The sequence below is a fragment of the Octopus bimaculoides genome, chromosome 19 (assembly GCF_001194135.2).
Source record: "Octopus bimaculoides isolate UCB-OBI-ISO-001 chromosome 19, ASM119413v2, whole genome shotgun sequence".
Lineage (NCBI taxonomy): Eukaryota > Metazoa > Mollusca > Cephalopoda > Octopoda > Octopodidae > Octopus > Octopus bimaculoides.
This window is the reverse complement of record NC_068999.1, coordinates 26,021,125-26,035,238: the sequence shown is the minus strand read 5'-3', so window position 1 is coordinate 26,035,238 and position 14,114 is coordinate 26,021,125. Positions and strand designations below refer to the sequence as shown.

The 14,114-nt window shown below is 34.6% G+C and overlaps 1 long non-coding RNA gene across 1 annotated transcript in view; it reads right to left on the bottom strand.

Annotated features, from left to right (window-relative positions):
• Positions 1-14,114, bottom strand: part of LOC128250038 (uncharacterized) — a 62,177-nt gene that overhangs the window by 24,117 nt on the left and 23,946 nt on the right. The window contains exon 2 of the long non-coding RNA XR_008266159.1: positions 6,104-6,224. This is a non-coding gene — a long non-coding RNA (uncharacterized LOC128250038). The remainder of the gene's footprint in view (positions 1-6,103; positions 6,225-14,114) is intronic.

The window sequence follows — 14,114 nt, the reverse complement described above, 5'->3', positions numbered from 1 at the left end:
TATATATATATATATATATATATGTATATCTGCCAGTACCGCCTGACTGGTCTTTGTGCCGGTGGCACGTAAAAGCATCCACTACACTTTTGGAGTGGTTGGCGTTAGGAAGGGCATCCAGCTGTAGAAACTTTGCCAAATCAGATTGGAGCCAAGCGGAGCCATCTGGTTCGCCAGTCCTCAGTCAAATCATCTTACCCATGCTAGCATGGAAAGCAGACGTTAAGCGATGATGATGATGATATCTATATCAGTGTGTGTGTGTGTGTGTGTGATTGGGTCTGTGTTTGTCCCCACCACCATTTCACAACTGGTGTTGGTGTATTTATATCCCTGTAACCAAGTAGTTCGGCAAAACAGACTGATATAATAAGTACCAGGTTTAAGAAAAGTTCTGGGGGCGATTCATTCAATTTAAATTCTTCAAGTATTGTCCTAGCATGACCACAGTCTAATAACTGAAACAAGTAAAAGATAAAAGATAAATATATATATATATATATATATATATATACTGAGTGGAAAGAGGTTGTTCTTTCCTAGGGATATTTATCCAAGCAGACACTGGTTTAGCTCCATATCAATTAATGATACTGGAAATTTCATATGTGCATATATACTAGTGCTTATTGTTGGTTCTTCTCTGAAGGTACCTTATGCTTACCTTCATCAGGGCAAAAATTGATTGTTATCAAGGTAAAAATTGACTGTTATTTTTTCATACATCCTAATAGATGGAGAGTTCATTCCAAATGAATTGCAGCCTATGTGTCTTGGATTCTGTTCTAAAAATAGCAAGAGGTTGATTTTGACCTCACTGGACAAGGGATAGGCATAGTACACCACCTTTTAGTGGTGCAAACCAGCTTTTTACAAGCTGGTCATTTATCCTTATCTCTATTCAGTATGTCTGTAAGCATATTCATCATTAATTATACAGGTTTATAGACCTGTCCTTTACCATTTCTACTATCTATCGTGTTCACAATCTTATTTACATGTTTTTATTTATTGGTAAAAAAATATAAATGTAGGTACATACTTATTTGCTACCTCTTACTTATTTATTTCCGTGTTTATTCGTATTGTATATTAGTTGCCATTAATATAAATTATTTATTTAGATATATTAGTTGATAGTTTGGGTTCTAACTTATACTTGTCTCTTTAATTAATGGTATAGAAGTATGATTCTTATTTAGCATATACACAGTGTTTATTTTTACCTAAAATTATTTTAATACAAAGAAAGTATATTTAGATTTAGGAACTTAGATATTGTTGTATTATTCATACAGTATTTATTTAAATCAAATTTATTTAAATTCATTAAATATATATTCTTAAAACTTTATGAGCAGACAAAAAGTCCCTTTGTCCTCTTATTATTAGTATAGTTTATTTATATATATTAGTTGATAGTTTGGGTTCCTACATTATTCGTCAATTAAATTAATAGTGTAGAAGCATGATTCTTAGGTAGCATACACATGGTGTTTAATTTTTAAATAAAACTATTTAAATTCAACAAAAGTATATTTAACTTAAAGAATTACTCTTATGTGTAATTGTATTATTCACACAGTTTCTATTTAATTCTTTTCATTTCAATTTATTTGAATTTATTAAATGTATACTTAACCCTATGCACACGACAAAAACCTCTTTCTCTTTTGTTTAATAATTTGTGTTTAGAGAGAGAGAGAGAGATACATACATACATAAAAATATGCATACATGCATATATAATCCTTATCATCATATGATCATCATTACTATGACCATGGCAATGATGATGACCACCACCACCATCATCATTGTCATCATCAGCATTACCACTGTTTTAAGTCTACTTTCCATGCTGGCATGGGTTTGAGGAGTCATTTCTGTTCTCATGGATGGTGAGGTGTCTCAAACTAGGGGATACTGTGTTAGCTAATATAGTGATGGTGCAATATTAGTATTAGATTCCCAGATTGCCAATTCCACATGATATCATCAATTTCTAGGTACTTCTATGGAATAGTTTTCAGTTAATATCTTTTAATTTGATATGCATGTATTTTCATGCACTCTAGGTGTAGAGATTAGGTATAAACACTGTTTATTCTCCTTATGCTCAGGGCTGACAGGATGAAGAGAATTGAACAAAGGATTTTTGTACTTTTGTCTGTGGTTGAGATAAATAACATTCATGTTATGTGAGAATCAATGAGATTAATGGAGACTGAAACAAATCTGTGAAATTTACATGTATCAAAATTATTTAATATGTATACTCAATTTCTAGGATTAATGCAAAGACACTTTTTCAGATTCTACTCCATAAATTTGTTACCTGTTACTGATTTTATATGTTTACCTGAAATTTAAAGGCTAAATATGATTTCGGATCTATGTCCAACAAATTTCTTATTTTAAGAAGAGTATTGTAATTTGCTTGAAGCATTATGATACAGAAGTAAAATAAAAAGTAATGAAGATGGAGAGTTTCTAAGAATGCAAAAAGGATAAGTTGAATAACTTTTATATATTTCAGGCCCTCCCTGTTGGCAATCAAAATGGCAGTATCAACAAAATCTTACTTTTCTAAACCACTCACTTTTTATGATGGGCCTTTGTACCTTTCCCTTTTTGCATTGTTAGAAATTTTTTGTCTTCATTATTTTGTTATTTTACTCCTTAAGTTGAACCCAGATCAAATTGATAACATCAGTTTACAACAATATTCCAAACTTAAATCTTTACAAATGTGAATATTCATCATGTTGTGAGAAGGCAGAAACACTTATTGTATTCTTTACTAACCTCTGGCCATTTACTAATCAGTGTTTTTTGATGTTCACACATATATGCAAACACACACACATAGAACCACAGTTTCTTGCATGGGTTTGAAACCTTATACAGAGGAGGTGGAATGAGAAATAGTGACATAAATGTTTTTCCCAAAAGGCTTATGCTATTAGTGAAGCAGATCAAACTGAGAGACAAAATCATTATCGTCATTTACTGTCCGTTGTCCATGCTGGCATGGGTTGGATGGTTTGGCTGGGCTGGCACGCTGGAAGGTTGTACTAAGCACCAGTCTGATTTGGCATGGTTTTCTATGGTTGGATGCCCTTCCTAACACCAACCACCCTGAGAGTGTAATGGGGGCTATTACATGCCACTGGGACAGGTGCCATTTGTATGACACTGGTATCTGTCATGACTGTGGTTTTGCTCAGCTTGATGAGTCTTCTTCTTAAGCACAACATAATGCCAAAGGTCTTGGTCATTGCCTCCATGAGGCCCAACACTCGAAAGGAGCTTGGCCACTTTGCCTCAATGAGGTCCAATGCTCGAAAGGAACTCAGCTACCTCACCTCTGTGAGGCCCATTCAAAAGAAATTCAGCCACCTTGCCTCCGTGAGGCCCAACACTTGAAAGGTACTCAGCCACTATGTCTCTATGAGGTCCAATGCTCAAAAGGAACTCAGTCACTATGCCTCCGTGAGGCCCAACACTTGAAAGGTACTCAGCCATTTTGCCTCCATGAGGCCCAACATTCAAAGGTTGACTTTTTTTATGTGCCACCAGCATGGGTGCTTCACAACCTCGTCCCATGTCTTCCTGGGTCTACCTCTGCCACAGGTTCCCTCCACAGTTAGAGATTGGCACTTCTTTATACAACTCGTCACATGACCATACCAGCACAGTTGTCTCTCTTGTACCAAACCTAATTGTATATTTGATTCCCACAAAACTTAGTAATCTTTACATCCACTTTAATAGTGAAAACATTTTAAGGGATGTTCAGTCACTGAAGCACCATGAAAGATTACATTATCAATGATTTGAAAGATGAGGCTCAGAGTAGTTTCTAGATGTCTCCAGGATTTTTATTGGAAGTTAAAGAAATTATATCAATTAAACAGTAAGACCTCTGCTTACATCAATGAACTGTGCCTCATCAAGTTTACTGTTAGGTTAATTAAGTCACTGAGAAATAATATTTTTACCAGAAGCAGAGCAATGATAGGATATGAACTGCCAACCCCTCGACTGATAGGTTGGTGACCATTCTTGATCTCTTATATTACATTTTATAAATTCCCCCTTTGCCAAGCAGACATTCAGTTATTTATTCCCACATATATACCCAATGTATTTTTCTACTAACTTATTTAAAGCCCCTGGCAAACTGCCTTCTCATTTTTCATTTATCTGCAGTTAATGATAGGTAATAGCAGAGTATTTTTGACATGATCCATTCCACTGTGAGTTCATCATATAATTATCTCACAGACTGTATCTGAATTTATTGTCGCTGAAGTGACTCCAGCTAAACTGGTGAACAAACAATTTTAAGTACATTACAAAGATATGACTTAATGGCAGTCAGACAGTTTAAATAACTGAAGGTTGAATATACCCAGTTCACAAGCAAAGTGTGATGAAAACTAATGAACTAAATAGTGAAAGGAGCTATCTAAGAAATGTGAAGAGAGATGCCTCTTCAACACTTGACATAATAACTGTTATTATTATTCTTAAACAGAAAATGTAGTTTGTTAACCAAGGGATGTGTAATGACATGATAGCATGAAGTAACAAAACTGACATTAATATTTTTTTAGCTTTTACTGATTTACTGATTTAGCTTTTACTGATTTCAGTCAGTGGACTGCTGCTATGCTGGGGCACTGCTTTGAAGGGTTTTGATTTGATCATATTGACTCCAGCACATATTTCAAATATTTCTATTTGTCTAACTGTTAAGAAACAGGACATAAAGGGCCACAAGATAAAACTGGTTTTTAGATTGGTGTATACACATAGCCCCACCATGTAAATATATCATCATCATTCTAATGTTCATTTTTTCAAGCATGGTCTGATGGAATTTCTTGAAACAATGATATATCATCATCATCATCATCATTTAATGTCTGTTGTCCATGCTGGTATGGGCTGGACGGTTTGACTAAGGCTTGTAAGCTGGAAGGCTTTTCTACAGCTGGATGCCCCTCCTAACGCCTACCATTCCGAGAGTGTAATGGGTGCTTTTATGTGCTGCCAGCATGGGTGCCACCAGCACAACACTGGTATCTGGCATGACTGCGATTTTGCTCGGCTTGATGGATCTTCTTCTCAAGCATGACATAATGCCAAAGGTTTCGGTCATTGCCTCTGTGAAACCCTGCTCAGAAGGAACTCAGCCACTTTGCCTCCATGAGGACCAATACTCGAAAGGAACTCAGCCACTTTTGCCTCTGTGAGGCTCAATGCGCCAACGGTGCTCTTTACGTACTACTAGCATGGGTACCAGTTATGTGACACCAGCATCAGACATGACTACAGTTTCACTTAGCTTGACATATCTTCTCAAGTACAACATGTTGCCAAAGGTTTCGGTCACTAGTCATTGCCTCTGTGTGACTCAAAGTTCGAAGATCATACTTCACCACTTCATCCCATGAATATATATATATCATTGGCTACAGTCTAATGATTGAAACAAGATATATATATATATATATATATATAGTTCTAGATGTGGAAGCAGAAGTGCATTGTGAAGAGAAGGGTCACTTTTTGGAATGCTGTCTTGAATATGCTAAGGATATACTTTCACCAGTAGAGATACTGCATTTGGTATGAGGCCCAGCATTTAGAGTAATCTGAAGGGCTCTAGCTGAGTGCCTCTCGTGATTAGGAGGGGATGTAGTGCAGTCGTGCAATGGTTGTTTTCTTGATATGAGTAGTGTTTAATTTTAAGGTGAGATATTTGGTATGGCTCCACTGAAGAATACTTTCAAGGTTTCTGTTCATGGAATCAAAGCTGGTTTGACATGTGATATCTAGGTTGCGGAAGATACATGGTTAAAAAAAGCTAGAGAGGTATGAAGAGTTTTGTCATCTGCAAAAGAATTGGCTCTGTTGGATGTGGCAACTAGCTGCCCATTATTCTTCTGAAAGAAAAGAGTGAGAAACAAAATATAACCCTGGGGAATACCAAAGTTGATAGAGAGTGGGTCAGAATGACCTCTATGAACATATACCCTGATATTATACCAGACACAGACAAAAGCTTCACTGATAGTAACACATTACTTACATGAAACTTCTCTAAAGTGAAAACCAACTGGCAAGTGATGTAGTAAGTCTCTAGTGGTCAAGTAGGTCAAGTAAGTAGGTCTGTAGTAGATCTAGCTCTGCATAAGCCATACTGGTGGTCACTGAGAAAGAGAGAGAGAGAGAGAGAGAGAGAGAGAGAGAGAGAGAGAGAGAGAGAGAGAGAGAGAGAGAGAGAGAGAGAGAGAGAGAGAGAGAGTGAGAGATTCAAAGTCTTGGGGCACATCTGTTAATAGAGAATTCCCTAAGAGAATAAACAGATGGGGCTGTCAGAAACTTATTATAAGTGAACTCTCTTTTGAAGTCTTTGTATTACATTGGGGAACACAATTTTCATTGAATTAAATCTGACATTTGTTTTTGATTAAGTTTCAGCCTCTAAATCTAAAAATGACCCAAGTTTCTCTGTATCAAGCAACTTTTTGAGCTATAGGGTACTCTCACTTTGTCTCAAAAACTATAAAAATACTGCATCTAACAAATTTGTGCTTATTTTATTGGCAGTTTTAAAAATTTACATACAATGGAAAATAATAAAACATTGCTTGACTGTAATGCTTATACAGATTTATTTTGTTCACACAAAGGATATTGTTACTGTGAGTCAAATTGTGTGCAAATAGTGAAGGTAAAAATTTATACTTATAGCTTTGCGTGGAGTGTTCAGTCTGTGGACAATTTCACTTTATGCTCCAAAATAGTTAGTCATCATATTTACAACCCATCTACCCTGATATTTTTCCTCCACGACCTCCAGATCTTACACACTGTTGATGTCACCAAGTTTTCCAGGAAGTTAGCAAGATGGCTTTGCAGAAAATGCAACTTAATACTCATGCAGCAGTTAAGCAGTTTGTAACTTTCCAATAGTTTTTGGACAATTTTGGTGTAATTCTTTACTCATGTATTTCCAGGAAAGTTAATGTCAAGGTCTTTGAATGATAACCAACCATTCTTTTCAAATTCTGAGATTCTCTCAGTGAAATGTTCATCTTTAATGAGCTGCTGGATCTGTAGACCATCAATCACACTGGCCTTGATTCAGTTGACAGGCCAGGAAATGCCAAAATGAGGTACTTGAGATAGTTGCATTCAGCTGGCAATGCTTTAACGAATTGTTTCACGAGACCCATGTGCAGAGATGAGAATATAATTTTCTTTATGTCAACAAGTGGCTCATGTAGAATGTGGGGATCATCAGGTTTGAGGTCAGGTCTTGGAGGCCAATGCTTTTTTGCACCCAATGATTTTCTTAAGCTCTGTTGTCCTACATGCACAGAAAGCAGAGATCTCGGTGTATTCACATTGCTGATCAGGAAGGAGGCATATCATTTTAAGGTCATCACAGATGATCCAATTGTGTTTATGATATTGCAACAATTCAATGACTCTATGTCTGTGTATTCCTCACAAATATGGAGACATAATGACATAAGTATCGGACTCCACAATAGAATTCCTTCACACTTCAAACCACCAGTTCACTCTCTTCAAAGCCTTGCCATATATTCTCCACTGCACAAATCTGTTTCCTGGCCTCCTAACTTCAAATCCTTTGTACTGTTGTGTTTGTCACTTCCATATGTTGGCCACATTCATGTAATTTCATGCATCTTAGCACCAAGTTAGCTTTCAGCCTCTATCTTGGGACAGAAAGTTGAGTCTTAAGTGCTGAAGACCAGCTGAGGAATCTGATTGTTCAATGATTGTGACATTCTTTGGAGGAAGATTTGAAACTGACTATAAACTGCCATGCATTTCAAAACTCAACCTGAAGTCACCAGTTTTGAAAAATTCCTGCTCCTCTTCAATAAAATAATAAAAGCAATCAGCTGACCAGTCTTATTACTTATGGACAAACAATACAATTGTGCTTATTCAGAGAGAAAGCTGTAGGAAAAAAGAAAATTGACAAGATAGAAGAAAACTGACTATAATTTTGAAATCAGATTGCTAATTTTAGTCTAAGTCAAGTGAAAAAAATGAACTCAACAGAAATTATGTTCAAAATTGTTTCCCAGCGTCATTTATATATTAATACACTAAAACCAAATGTGTGATGCTATCATGTGGTTAGGTGAAAAGAGAGAGAGAAAGGGAAGAATGTTAGGAGCGAGAGCTAGGAGAAAGTGGTGGTTATTATGTTACATGGTTTAATAGTTAGTTGAAGTAACAGAAGAGTAGATATTATTGATTGATTAATTGATTGACAGACAGATGGCCGGATGGATGGACAGACAGACAGACAGATAGATAGATAGGTAGATTGTTGAACTGAACTGAAATGAAAAGAAGTTTGATTGGCAAATAACTTGAACTGAGCCCTGTTACTGGTAAGTTATGGTGGTGTCAGTGGGGATATTGGTAGCTGGATCATAGAAAGTGTAGTTCTTTTATGGTTTTTTTTCTTTAAATTTTATATCACTCATTATTTAATATATGCATTTTAATGTAATTAATTACTGTCGTCTCAAATGATGCTTATATTTGTTTATAGAATATGGACAACAATAAACAATGTTTGCTAACAAGAGAAAGAATGAGAGGGTTTAGGGTACAGCAGTTTTATAGTTTTCTTTTTTTTCAAGTAACCACATTTCTTAAAACTTTACCAGCATACAATAACAACATTATATATTATATATTATAGATAGTGTCTTTGATTTTGTTCCTTAGTTAAGATCATTTACTTCTTGACATAAAGTGAAAAATTATAAATAACAACTCAGAAAGTAGAAGGCAATAGAATATAGCTTTCAGTTAAGTTGTTTTTTTAAGATTGCATCTACAATACTACTGAGGTGAACTTTTACACCATCTCAAGTACCAAATGCTTCAGAAACATATACAATTCCACTGTACAATTTTAGAAATAACAGTGGAATTTTCATAGGTGCTACTAGTCAAATTAAACTTTTTTACAAATAATCTATGAATGTTTAATGTAATAAGTTTGAAGAATTATGTAGGAGACTAAAATGAAATAGAAAGAAATTTTGAGGAAGTCAAAGAGTTATGTTGAAGTGACGGTAACATTTGTCAACATTTATCAAACAAAAGTATCAGGAGCGGTTGTAGTAGTATGTCAATATTGATAAACTAAAGTAAAATGGAAAGGTTTGGAAATGTCACAGCAATTCGTTTTTTAATGAAAAATAAATGAATTAAAGCAACTTAATAATTGGAAAATATTACAAATAGGTGGAATGATTGTATTTCAAAATTCATTTAATTTGTTAAGAACAATTAGGTTGATCTCAATAGTCCAAACTAAAATACAGTACAGGATAAAATAACAGCAAGAAGCATAGTGTATTATTATAATTGAGGTAAAAATACTGAAATATACTGACATGAATATGAGGACATTATATTCATCCTACCAGAATTCTAATCAAAAGAGAATATATAAGAGATAAGCTAAAAATTATAGTATGCAACATAGTGCAATATAAAATCAGAGTACATCTGAAAGCACAAATCAGACATAAAAATGTATCAGTTGATGATGCATGGTAAAATTAACCAAAAGTTAGATAAGTACATATCAACAAAATAATATTCCAGTTATATGGAAGAATTCCTATTACACTGGGGAACAGGGTTTTTGTTGTCTGATGTTGGAGACATGTTTCCTACTAATTCAGGAGTGCTGATTTCAAAAATGAAATCCATTTTACTCTATCACGTCGAGATTTTTTACAAACTGAGATGACCATTTTTCAACATTTCTGGTATTGTCACCATTTCTAAGGATAGATTTGACTTCATCAAATACAAACCCATGTATGGTGCTTGACATAACTTTGGAAACATAGTTTTTCTATGTCATTTAAAGTAAACATAACTACAAAAATGAAAACAATAGTTATGATTTAAGTATCTTTAGTAAATAAAAAGTATCAAACTTGAGCAACTTTCAGTATTTTCAACCAAACCAGTTTCAAATGTTATGATGATGACAGAAATTGGATATTAAGAAACAACATATTTTTGTGGTCCTTGACACCATACATCTCATATTCACAGAATTTATCTGCAGATATGCCCACACTTTGCTTAATTTAGTGTGACTATCATTGCAAACTAGATGAGACATGTTTTGTTGAACTTTTAACTATCTCTTATGAAAATTGGTATTTTGAATGTGCCCTTACTGTTTTGATTGTGAGGTCACATGGGTCTAGGTCACTTTTTGTTAAGTATGATCAAAGAACTTCATGGTATGTATGCTTTTATGGAACTTTGCCATCACAAATCTGCATTTGCTTACTTTATAACTGTTGACTATTCTGAAAATGCTTTCTCAGCTGACAACTGGCTTGAACATGTTTTTTTATTTCAGAAATATGGCCAGTTGTGAGAGAAGAGAATGTAAAAGCAGTCCTGATGTCTTGTGCTTATTTCTGGATTAGGCAGGGAAACAAAATCACAGATTTTACGAAGAAAGGTTACTTTACTTCCTTACTTACTTTAGCATCAAACTGGGTGACAAGACAAAGCTCAGGTATCCATATAGTGTGCAAAACATGTGTTGAAACAGTGAGATAGTGACTGCTTCAAGTACTTAAGCAGAAAGTTTCCAACTTTGTCTTGTGAGAAAAATAAGGTTGGAGTGTTTGATGGGCCACATATTAGGTGGCTACTGCTGGACGAGCTATTTTTGGAAACCATGTCTGGCATTGAAAAAGAAGGACGGAATGCTTTTGTTGCAGTTGTATCTGATTTCCTGAGAAATGGGAAGCCATCAAATTATGAAGAACTTGTGCAGACCCTGTTAACCAGTTTTCGAGCACTGGGATGCAACATGAGTGTAAATGTGCATTTCCTGCACAGTCATCTGGACTATTTCCTTGAAAATCCTAAGGCAATAGTGATGAGCAAGGGAAAAGATTGCACTAAGACATCGAGAACATGGAGACAAGGTATCAAGGTAGGTGGAACATAAACATGGTGCTGTCTACTGCTGATCACTGCAAAGAGACTGTCATGATACAATTTATTCACATAAAGCAACAAAGAGAAAGTTCATTCCTTGAGTAGCTCAGACTCCAGTTTGACAAAAATATCTATTCTAAGATGTGTAATTAAACATTTTGTGTAATATATCTGTTAAACAATAAAAAGTACTATTTGGTTTGTGTTAGTGTCTCATTTCAGTATTGCATTTAATGGCAAAATTGACATTTTTTGGTAAAAAAAATGAATTCCTGTTTAACAAAAACCTTGACATGATAGAAAATTTCTGGGGTATTTCTGAACCCAACACCAACAAATTAGGTAGGACTAATTGTAAAAAGCAAGACAACAAAAATTCTTTTTGAAATGTTCCTCTGTGTTATCAAAAAATATGGTAGCATTCATAATGTCACTAAACTGTTTATGAAGAAATTCACATATTTCAAATAAGAGTATAAAATGATTTGTTTTGTCATAATCCTTTCTACTCTAGGCATAAAGCCTGAAATTTGTGGGGAGTAGTTAAGTCGATTACATCAACCCCAGTACTTGACTGGTACTTAATTTATCTACCCCGAAAGGATGAAAGGCAATGTTAACCTTGGTAGAATTTGAACTTAGAATGATTTGTCTTGTCGTAATAAATACATGTATGTCAATATGAATATGTTTGTGTAAGAGCATTCTTTTTATATTACATGTATGTTAATATAACAATGTGCAATAGTAGTCTTCTATTATAATATATGTTTGTGTGAGAATCTTCTCATAATGTGTATATCAATATAAATATGTCTGTGCATTGAGCTTTTGAAAATCATGCTAAATATGTTTCTTCTGCATCTAATCTGATTCTATTGAACTAGTTAAAAATCATTCATTTTATAGAAGGAAGTTAGCTCAATGTAAGCTTTCTGAAACAAACATATGTGCCAAAACTAGCAATTTTGACAAAAAATAAAACAGATACATTTTCTGACAAGTTTTATGTTATATATATGTAATAGGTTTCATGTGACCAATAAAATTAAATATTTCAATCTGTGCCAAAAAGGCTAACAAAATCCTCTTAATCTTTTGGGAAGGTCTTGTCAAAAGGTCATCAAATTTTATCCATTCCTGATTGGATGAAATTGGAGTAAGAGGTGTGTCTGCACATGATCCAGGGTATTAATGTAATGGAATCTTGATTATGGTGAGCAGTGAAGGGCAAGAAATGTAGCAGCATTTATTTATAAAACAGAACGGAATTGGAAGGAAACCTCATGGGATGGTAACATTTTTGGGCCGTTTTGCTATGTTCTGCAAGTTTTTGAAAATTGAAGCAATGCTAGTGTGCAAACATGCAAACCAGTAGCGCTTTCATACTGTTCACACTAATCGTATATAGTAGGGTGTCATATATAGTCCAGTGAAACGAAAAACCTCACTTAACTAAGATTATCCATACAGTTAGTATAAAAAAAAAACAAGAAGTTTAGGAGATAACTCCAAATAATATTACCATTGAAATTTTTGGAAAATAATAAAAATGCTGCAGTGGGAGTAAATCTTGTCATTAAACAATAGGCAATTTCACTCTTTTTAAAAACCACATTTCAGAAGTATATTCTTGTCAGTCGGTAAGACTAAAAGTTATACTCTTTTACTCTTTTATATGTTTCAGTCATTTGACTGCAGCCATGCTGGAGCACCGCCTTTAGTCGAGCAAATCGACCCTAGGACTTATTCTTTGGGTGCCTAGTACTTATTCTATCGGTCTCTTTTGCCGATCCGCTAAGTTACGAGGACCTAAACACACCACCATTGGTTGTCAAGTGATGTTGGGGGGGACAAACACAGACACACAAACATACATATATATACATATATACGACAGGCTTCTTTCAGTTTCCGTCTACCAAATCCACTCACAAGGCTTTGGTCGGCCCGAGGCTATAGTAGAAGACACTTACCCAAGGTGCCACGCAGTGGGACTGAACCTGGAACCATGTGGTTGGTAAGCAAGCTACTTACCACACAGCCACTCCTGCGCCTATGTTATATATATATGTAAATATATATATAGATATATAATTATATAGATATAATTATAATTAAGGGTACTGAGAAAATAGCACATACACGCTAGAAATAGATGTGAAATGGCTCTAAATCCACATCATTTTTTTTTACACTCCATTAGCACAGGTTGAAAGTGAGATAAATGAATAAAAAAAATTTGGCACCTACACTAATGGAGTGTAAAAAAATGAAGTGGTTTTAGAGTCATTTGATGTCTATTTCTAGTATATAGGTGCTGTTTCTCGGTACCCTTAATTATAATTATATCTATATAATTATATATCTATATTAATTCTTACCTGTATGTTTTTATTACATACTGGTCACTGATAAGATCGTTATTTTTATAATGATTTTATCCTTAATTGTGTATACACACACATATATGATGATTCCAATAAAACAATTGGAAGTTTAGGAAAATATAGAAAATACAGTAGTGGGAGTGTAATTTGTATTTAGTATGCAGCTACTTCATTGAAATATTTTCTTCCCTCAGCCATATTGTTGATGTTTATCACTTGCTGATGATGAAGAGAAGTGTCCACATGATTTTATAAACATGGTTCCAAGGATATATAGAATATCTATTTTAATGTACATGCCTTGATTTATTGGTTTCTGCTTTAGCCTCAGGCTGACCAAAAACCTTGTGAGTGGATTTGGTAGATGGAAACTGAAAGAAGCCCATCATATATATATCTGTGTGAGTGTCTTTGAGTCTATGTTTGTCCCCCACTACCACATGTCAACTGGTGTCCGTGTGTTTACATTCCTGTAACCTAGCAGGAAAATTACTTGGCTTAAAAAAAAGTACTGGAATTGATTCATTCGACTAAAAATTCTTCAAAGCAGTGTCCCAGCATGGCCACTGTCTAATGACTGTTACAAGTAAAAGATAGAAGATAAAAGATGCATGTATACATACATACACATATACATACATACATACATGAATACATATATATATA